The sequence below is a fragment of the Phyllobates terribilis genome, unplaced genomic scaffold, assembly GCF_046119375.1.
Source record: "Phyllobates terribilis strain yellow unplaced genomic scaffold, ASM4611937v1 Scaffold_4__5_contigs__length_816908805, whole genome shotgun sequence".
In the NCBI taxonomy this organism is placed as follows: domain Eukaryota; kingdom Metazoa; phylum Chordata; class Amphibia; order Anura; family Dendrobatidae; genus Phyllobates; species Phyllobates terribilis.
Genome location: NW_027362764.1, coordinates 678427816 through 678437321, shown reverse-complemented (window position 1 = coordinate 678437321; position 9506 = coordinate 678427816). Strand labels below are relative to the sequence as shown.

Below are 9506 nucleotides of genomic sequence, written 5' to 3'. Positions count from 1 at the left end.
TGTCAGATCTGTCAGTCAGTCAGTCCTGTCAGATCTGTCAGTCAGTCAGATCTGTCAGTCAGTCAGTCCTGTCAGATCTGTCAGTCCTGTCAGATCTGTCAGTCAGTCAGTCCTGTCAGATCTGTCAGTCAGTCAGATCTGTCAGTCAGTCAGTCCTGTCAGATCTGTCAGTAAGTCAGTCCTGTCAGATCAGTCAGTCAGTCCTGTCACATCAGTCAGTCAGTCCTGTCAGATCAGTCCGGTCAGTCCAGTCCGGTCCCGTCCTTTCAGTCCGGTCCGTTCAGTCCAGTCAAAAAATATAAAAATAAAATGGCCCGTCAGACTTATACCGCAGAGGAGGTGTATGCCCTGCTGTGTTCTGACACTGATGACAGCGCAATCTCAGATGGAGATATGGATTTTGAGGGCTTTAGTAGCGGCGACACTGAGAGCCCAGAAATGAGCAGTGATTCTGTTCCATCCTCAAGCCCAAGGACCAGTACAGCAATAGGGGCAAATAGCGCTACTGGAGAAACATCTCCAAATCAGGGAACACTGCCCAGTACAAGCGCTGTCCCTGCTACTAGTGAATTGGCGCACGCCAGTGTACAAGGGGCGTTGCCACATGATCTAGCATTTCCCAGATGGGAGGCTTCAGATTCGGCTGCTCCATTCAGCCCTGATTTCAATGCCATTCCTGGTATAAATGTGGAGGTGGAAGATTTTGGACCAATTCATTTTTTTAATTTGTTTTTTACAGACAGCTTGCTAGAGCATATTGTCGTGCAAAGAAATTTATACGCGTCCCAATTCATAAGCCAGAATCCCCGATCTTACTATGCTAGGGCAAATTTATGGACACCAACTAATGTCCCGGAAATAAAAAAATTTTTAGGACTTACATTTGCCATGGGGCTTGTTGAAAAACCGAGCATTCGATCCTACTGGTCCAACCACCCTGTTCAAGCCACCCCTATGTTTTCAGTCATTCTGCCTAGGACCCGTTATGAAATGCTCATGCGGTTTTGGCATTTTAACGACAATAGTCAATGCCTGCCCAGAAATGTCCCAGAACATGACAGGTTATATAAAATTAGACCCATCATTGAAAATTTGTCAGAAAAATTCTTAAGCCTCTACACTCCAACACAAAATATTTCTATAGACGAGTCCCTTGTAAAATTCAAAGGAAGACTGCACCTCAAGCAATTTATCCCATCTAAAAGGGCAAGGTTTGGAATAAAGCTCTATAAATTGTGCGAAAGTTCAACCGGATACACATCCGCTTTTCGCATATATGAGGGGAAAGATAGCCAACTAAACCCACCAGGATGCCCTACTTATCTGGGGACATCTGGAAAAATTGTTTGGGAGCTGATAAGTCCATTTTTTCAAAAAGGCTACAATCTATATGTGGACAATTATTACACCAGCATACCCCTATTTAAAAGTCTGGTTGAACACAACATCGGGGCTTGTGGGACCATCCGTAAAAACCGTCTAGGGTTTCCACAACCATTGGTCAACCAAAAGTTTCAAAAGGGGCAGTCAGGGGCTGTACGCAACGGAGAGCTGCTTGCCCTGAAATATAGGGATAAGAGGGATATTTTTGTCCTCAGCTCGATCCACACAGATGCCACAAGGGCCACTGTAGAACTAGGATCCACCACTCCGAAGCAAAAACCTGTGTCAGTCATTGACTACAACAAACACATGGGGGGTGTGGACCTTGCAGACCAGGTTCTACAGCCATACCAGGTATCAAGAAAGTCCTATACCTGGTATAAAAAGTTGGTTATTTATTTGTTTCAGGTGGCCACATACAATTCTTTTGTGTTGTACAAAAAAGCAGGAAATTCAGATCCTTTTCTTGATTATCAAGAAAAGGTAATTGAAAATCTTGTCTTTCAAAGTGTTAGCCCCGCTCATCCATTAGAATCTGAGGATGTGAAAAGACTCACTGAGCGACATTTTATTGCACTTATTCCAGCAACAGAAACAAGAAGGAACCCCCAGAAAAGATGTTGTGTATGTACTAAGAGAGCAATGAGGCGTGATACCCGCTACTATTGCCCACAATGCCCATCATTGCCAGCCTTATGCGTCACTGACTGCTTTAAAATCTTCCACACAGAACCACGTTTTTAAACTGTAAAAATGTATCCCAATTTGTCATTCAAACATTTGGTTCATTTAGTGAATGACACATTCGAGTAGAGCTCACTTAATTTCCAGGGGGGGTTCTCCAGAATCTAAACCTTCCATTGCGTGCTTGTTTCTGGAAATCATCCATTGAGTTAAAATGGTCACTAAACCCATAGATGAATTCCCAGAGGGGTTTCATTTCAAAAATGGGGTCACTTCAGGGGGGATTCTTTAGCTCTGGTACTCTGAAAAGTGCCAGAACAGCATAATCCCCCCTGAAGTGACCCCATTATAGAAATGACACCTCTGTGGGAATTCATCTATAGGTTTAGTGACCATTTACCTATCTACTTATTTTCCCACCACTAGATTAATTTATACAGAGGAGTAGATTGTAAAATTCGGTCACTTGTTGTGGGCTTCCTCTGTTTAGGCACCTCAGGGGCTCTCCAAATGCAACATGGCGTCCGCTATCCATTCCAGTCAAATTTCCATTCCAAAAGTCAAATGGCGCTCCTTACCTTCCAAGCCATGCCGTGCGCCCAAACAGTGGCTTTGCACCACATATGGGGTATCAGCGTGCTCAGGAGAAAATGCACAACACATTTTGGGGTCCATTTTTTCTGGCTGCCCTTGTGAAAATTAAAAATTTGAGGCTAAAGTAGCAGTTTTGTGTTAAAAATGTGTTTTTTTATTTTCACACTTCAACATTATAAAATTCTGTGAAGCCCCTGGGGGTTCAAGGTGCTCACCACACATCTAGATAAGTTCCTTGAGGGGTCTAGTTTCCAAAATGGGGTCACTTGTTGGGGGTTTCCTCTGTTTAGGCACCTCAGGGGCTCTCCAAATGCAACATGGCGTCCGCTATCCATTCCAGTCAAATTTCCATTCCAAAAGTCAAATGGCGCTCCTTACCTTCCAAGCCATGCCGTGCACCCAAACAGTGGCTTTGCACCACATATGGGGTATCAGCGTGCTCAGGAGAAATTACACAACACATTTTGGGGTCCATTTTTTCTGGCTACCCTTGTGAAAATTAAAAATTTGAGGTTAAAATAGCAGTTTTGTGAAAAAAAGTTAAATGTTGATTGTTTTCTTCCACATTCCAAAAATTCCTGTGAAGCACCTGAAGGGTTAATAAACTTCTTGAATGTGGTTTTGAGCACCTTGAGGGGTGCAGTTTTTAGAATGGTATCACTTTTGGGTATTTTCTGTCATAAAGGCTCCTCAAAGTCACTTCAAATAAGATGGGTCCCTAAAAAAAATGTTTTTGTAAATTTTGTTGTAAAAATGAGAAATCGCTGGTCAAATTTAAACCCTTATAGCTTCCTAACAAAAAAAAATTTTGGTTCCAAAATTGTGCTGATGTGAAGTAGACATGTGGTCAATGTTATTTATTAACTACTTTGTGTGATATATTTCTCTGATTAAAGGGCATGAAAATTCAAAGTTTGAAAATTGCAAAATTTTCGCCAAATTTCCGATTTTTTCACAATCAAACGCAAGTGATATCAAAGAAATTTTAACACTATCATGAAGTACAATATGTCACAAAAAAACAGTCTCAGAATCAGGGGGATCCGTTGAAGCATTCCAGAGTAATTACCTCATAAAGTGACAGTAGTCAGAATTGAAAAAATTGGCCCGGTCACGAAGGCAAAAACAGGCTCTGGCGCGAAGTGGTTAAAAGTAAAGAAGCAAAAATGCTGGAGGCCCACGGTGATCAGAAGGATGCTGGTATTTTGCAGAGATGAAATAGCGCAAGAGAGAAAGCAAATTAAAAAAAGAAAAGAGAATGAATGTGTGCACTTGTGAAAGGGAATGGAAAAAAGGCATAGAAGAGAGTGCCCCTGCTGGTGGAAGGAAGGAAAAAGCAAAAGCCTACAGCACCTGGTATTCCCAGGTGGTCTCCCATCCAAGTACTAACTAGGCCCAACCCTGCATATTTTCTGAGATCAGATAAGATTGAGCATGTTCAGATTGGTGTGGCCATAGGCAGAGACAAGTATCTCACTTGCTGCTTTTCTACTTTGACGTCTGGCTGCCGACTGCCCTTTCCAGTGCTCAGCAAGACCAGGTCCTTTTGTGCTTTCCCTTCTCTTCAATTTTTTTGCTGGCTTCCTTAAAAGGTCTTGTAGACACAACGCCCCACTCAGAGCCGCTGAGCTCACTGATCGGCTGCAGCGCTGTCGACGGAACGTCAGCTTCACGGCCAATACCACAGGCCGGGAGCAGAGGCGAGTCTCACCGGTAGACCCGGGTAGAGTGAGCAGAGCGCGGTTAGTTGCTTTTTAACAGCCTGCAGCCGGGGATTAACTTTTAATGAAAGGGAACAATCCCTTTGACTGTCTGCAGCGCGCCACACCTAGGAAGCGCACTCTCACACACAAGCCAGCATGCACAACTGCTCGCACGTGACAACACCCCCTATCTGCCCCTACAACCTCTCCGTCACCATGCATCAGACTCTCCTGCCTGTTTTATGATTTCAGGGCCCTAGCAGGAATCACCCCCCCCCCTCCCCAATTCCTTCCGCACCTTCCTTGCCTTTCTTGCACTGAGGTTAGCTCTTTGTCAGCCGTCTGGCTTGGTTACACAAGCTTCTTTGCAGAGAAACATGTTACTTCTGCTGGCCCTCGCTATTCGGCCGGCATCCAAAACCTTCCCTGGGCACCTGCTGAAAGCCTGGCCCCTTCACGGCCCCGGGTGCTTTTAACGCCATGATTTCCACACGGCGAGCTGCTGAGTCAATAAGCACTCCTAGCCGTGGCAAAGAGCTCGGTGTCAGGCCTGCGTTAAGGCGGCGGGGTAGCATACTTAGCTGCCAACTGGCTCAGAGGCCTTGGGGCTTCCATCATCTAAGTTACTTAAGGTCGGTGTCCGGCAAGGCACCGTTCCATGCTAGCCGAGCTGGGCAGTAGGGCAAAACATCATCAAAATAGTCTCCCATCTAAGTACTGTCCGAGACCAGCCCTGCTTTGCTTCCGAGATCAGACGAGATCGGGCGTATCCAAGGAGGTATGGCCAGTAGACGCTGTCCGATCCATCGCCCGGCCAGCCTTTCTCAGGATCGCTTGGTGGCGAGCAATCTGGCCGTGACGGGGCGGGCTCCGAAGGGTCCATGCAAAGGCTGTGCCATCCCTACAGGTGTGGTTTGTTTAGCAGTGATTCACCCGCCGCATCAGGTGTCTTCAAAAATGTCTCGGCGCAGGGTCTCCTGCAGGCTAAACCCTTCATCGCGGTAATGTGACAGAAAGAGCAAGCTGGACCCATAAGTTGGGGACGGAGCGAGACATCCAGGGGTGAATGAAGGAAGAGGGTGAGATGGTTGCCAGTGACTTTGAGCTGCTCTTCAGGGGGGAGGGTCGTGTTGCCTGCAAAGGTCTTCTGCTTGGGGTTACCGGTGGTTGCCTCCAGCCACGCGGGAGACGCTGGTCCTGGTGAAAAGGAGCCTAGCATTAAAAGTAAAGAAGCAACAATGCTGGAGGCCCACGGTGATCAGAAGGATGCTGGTATTTTGCAGAGATGAATTAGCGCAAGAGAGAAAGCAAATGAAAAAAAGAAAAGAGAATGAATGTGTGCACTTGTGAAAGGGAATGGAAAAAAGGCATAGAAGAGAGTGCCCCCTGCTGGTGGAAGGAAGGAAAAAGCAAAATCCTACAGCACCTGGCATTCCCAGGCGGTCTCTGTTAAATGGTTAATTATGGAAATTCATTTGGAATGTTAATCGATAATCATTTTTCTGAGTTCTATGCCTCAGCCATCGTGTCTAGATGACATGCGCTATTTGTGTGTGTATTTTTGGTTCACTACCATATGTAGAACAGGTGTCCATACGACTGGCTATAAAAGCCCATGGTACAGAAAGGGGGGGCTCTCTTGCTCTTCCCACCCCACAAGACACAGAATCTTCATGCTGAGAAGCTGATGACACGTAGGCCTGGACACATGTTGGACAAAGACATGATTTACCAGCCAGGATCCAAGGAAAGATGGGTGAATCTCAACAATTAAGCTAATTATGGACAAATGGACAATTACTTTATAACTAATTATTGTATGTACCTGCTGCAATCTGATTCTTTTTAATGGACAATCCAAGAATAAATAGATACATTTTTTATAAGAATATCGTGATATTGATACTTTGAGAAGTCCTCAGTAGAAAAAAATAATACAGGAAGAGTATTATTTTACAATGGTGAGCCAGTCAGTCCTGTTTTTTTTTTTTTTAAATTAAGTAAGTGAATTTCTTCCGTGAACAAGGGGGGAGTCCTGACGAGCTGAACAGCTGTTGTTCTTGTGTCAGTAAATTCACTAGTTTGTCACAAGAAGCAGAAAGGACCTACAGACTGAGGAAAGACAGGAAGCAGAGGTACTAACAAGGAACAGAATCACACAGGAAAAGAATCAGACGAACTGAAGACAGGACGTGCTGATAAAGAGAAGCCAAGGAATCTTAAGGTAAGCAAAATATGGATATAATTTCTTCTTTTGCTAAACAAAGTAATATTAATTTCAAAGTTAATGTAGGAGATGACATAGAAGTTTTGTGGCTCAGTTTATACAAAGAATGTGAATTGCAGAATTTACAGTTAACTTCTAAATTGGTAAATAGAGACAAACAGAAATTGAGAAATATTCTACATTTGGTAGATTTTTTTCATAGTCTTGTGTTAGAGATTTCTAAGCAGGAAAATAGTGTAGAAGTGTCAGACGGTGATACTGATTCAGACTGTAATGTGGAAAATGAACAAGAAGTAAGACACGTGTCTGTAACTGAAGGTGACCTTGGGTCTGACCAAGAGACGGAGATACAGAAACCTGACATGGGAGGAGACATGACTGACATACGAGAAACCGACATACTAGGTGATGTGGGAGGAGACGTGAGTGACGTAGGAGGAACGGACGTACAAGAGCCACTAAAAATATCAGAGAATTCTGGAATTACCCAGGCTCAACTCCAAATTAAAATGAGGATAAATTTGCTGAAATTATACAAAATCATGCCAAAATATGATGTCAAAATCCATGCCTGTAGAAATTCAGAGACATTTGAGTGCTTCTCTGATAAGTTTGATTTATCCAATGAGGAGAGGAATCAATTATTTAAAATATGGATTCCTGTGACATTGTCCAGACGTTTACATTTAATGCCCTGTGAAAATGACTCTCCTAATGGATGGGAAAATGATTCGGACAGATTAAGATATTTGTTTTATTGTGTCACAAAGGATTTTCCCAACATAGAAGATCTGCAGAAATAAGGATTGGTAGGAAGGAATGTACATATACATTCATGTCCATATTTGAACGGTTGTACAAAGCTCTCATCAAAAATGGAAAAGTACAACATATGATAACAACTTTTGTATAAAAATTCAAATTCCTAAATTCAGTTTCCCAAGTTATGGCATCACAAAAAAATTCATTATTTGAATGTGCGCAGATGCTGGATTTTGTTAGAAAACATGAGAATCGTGAAAAGAAAATAAATCAAGCTAAATTTATAAAACCAGGAAAGGTAAAATCTTACCAAAAGCCAATATCAAACTCTCCTAGACTGAGTCATCCCCATAGTGAACTCTATCAAATACGCAGAAGATTAAATATATGTTATAAGCCATATCAGCCAGTGCAAAGATCCATCTCTCCACAGAATGAGTTAATTCTCAGTCAGAACTGTGATTCTCTAAAATGGAAAATGGCTGAAACTGATGGACAGAGACAGGTGAGACGACCAACTCACAGTGACGTCATGGAATGTGGACAGAAGAACAGGCAGTTCTCTGAGGTTTTGAAGGATAGAAAAATGTCTTTCCTAAATAGGGCGTTCCTGGAGATATTTGAGAGAGACAGAAGATTTGGTTTAGGGAGTGGCTAAGGAAAAACTGTAATTATAATGTTGTATCAAAATGTAATACAATGTCTCAATATTTATTTATAATCTTATACAGTAAAATTGTAGTTACATAGTTTCTAATAGTTCATATATATATATATATATATATATATATACACTTGTCTAAGTAGAGATTGTGTAACATACCTGGCGGCGTCCTTGCATGGTGGTCCATCTCCCACTGTGCAAGAGCGCGCACTTGATCTCCAGTCCAGAATGCCTCTCTGGCTTCCCTCCTTGCTGTCTGTTTGTCTGTTTCTGCTGCTTAAGGGCGGCGCCCGATCACTTCCTGCTTTTTCTACCTGCTGTGGGTCACACCCCTTGTGCGTCCTCAGCCTATTGCTGTCGGTCACCTGGTATATAGCTCAGCTGCTCCCATCTATCCCTGCCTGAGCATAGTGTTTCATTCAGTGTGTGCTTGCACTTTGAAGGTGCCAGGTCCCGTTCTTTGTCTCCTGCCTTGCGGTATCAGTTCCCGTGTCTGAACTGAGTCCTGTCTATGTCTCCTGCCTTGCGGTATCTGTTCCCGTGTCTGAACGGAGTCCTGTCTATGTCTCCTGCCTTGCGGTATCAGTTCCCGTGTCTGAACTGAGTCCTGTCTTTGTCTCCTGCCTTGCGGTATCAGTTCCCGTGTCTGAACTGAGTCCTGTCTATGTCTCCTGCCTTGCGGTATCAGTTCCCGTGTCTGTACTGTGTCCTATCTGTGTACCTTAACCTGCAGTCTGTACTCGTTCCTTGCCTGTTCGTTCCGCCTTCCTGGAGGCTGTATTTCCAGGCCAGTCTGAACACGCTCCTTGCCTGTTCGTCCTGCCTCTCTGGGGGCCGTATTCCCAGACCCGCTCCTGTATCCCGCTGCAGTGTCGGTCTCCTCCGTACACTCAGTTCCAGTCTGAACTCTCTCCTATCTTTTACCTGTTTTTTCTCTATGTCCGTTCCATTCCTTTTTCTGCAGAGTCTGAACTCGTACCTAACTCCTGCTCGTTGTCACTGTACTTCCGTTTGTGAGTTTGTGGTCCACTCGCTACTTCTCTGCAAGTACCCTGTGGGTATCTGGTTCTGCCTTTCCCTTCTAGTCTGTTCCGTGTGAACAGAGTCCTGTCCGCCGCGTCTGCGGTTTTCGCTTTGCTCAGCTCTGTCCGCCGCGTCTGCGGTTTTCGCTTTGCTCAGCTCTGTCCGCCGCGTCTGCGGTTTTCGTTTTGCTCAGCTCTGTCCGCCGCGTCTGCGGTTTTCGCTTTGCTCAGCTCTGTCCGCCGCGTCTGCGGTTTTCGCTTTGCTCAGCTCTGTCCGCCACGTCTGCGGTTTTCGCTTTGCTCTGCTCTGTCCGCCCCGTCTGCGGTTTTCGCTTTGCTCTGCTCTGTCCGCCCCGTCTGCGGTTTTCGCTTTGCTCTGCTCTGTCCGCCCCGTCTGCGGTTTTCGCTTTGCTCTGCTCTGTCCGCCCCGTCTGCGGTTTTCGCTTTGCTCTGCTCTGTCCGCCGCG

The 9506-nt window shown here is 44.7% G+C and overlaps 1 pseudogene; it reads right to left on the bottom strand.

Annotated features, from left to right (window-relative positions):
* Window positions 1-4002: 4002 nt before the first annotated feature.
* Window positions 4003-4121, bottom strand: LOC141269863 (5S ribosomal RNA; annotated as a pseudogene).
* Between the last annotated feature and the right edge of the window lie 5385 nt (window positions 4122-9506).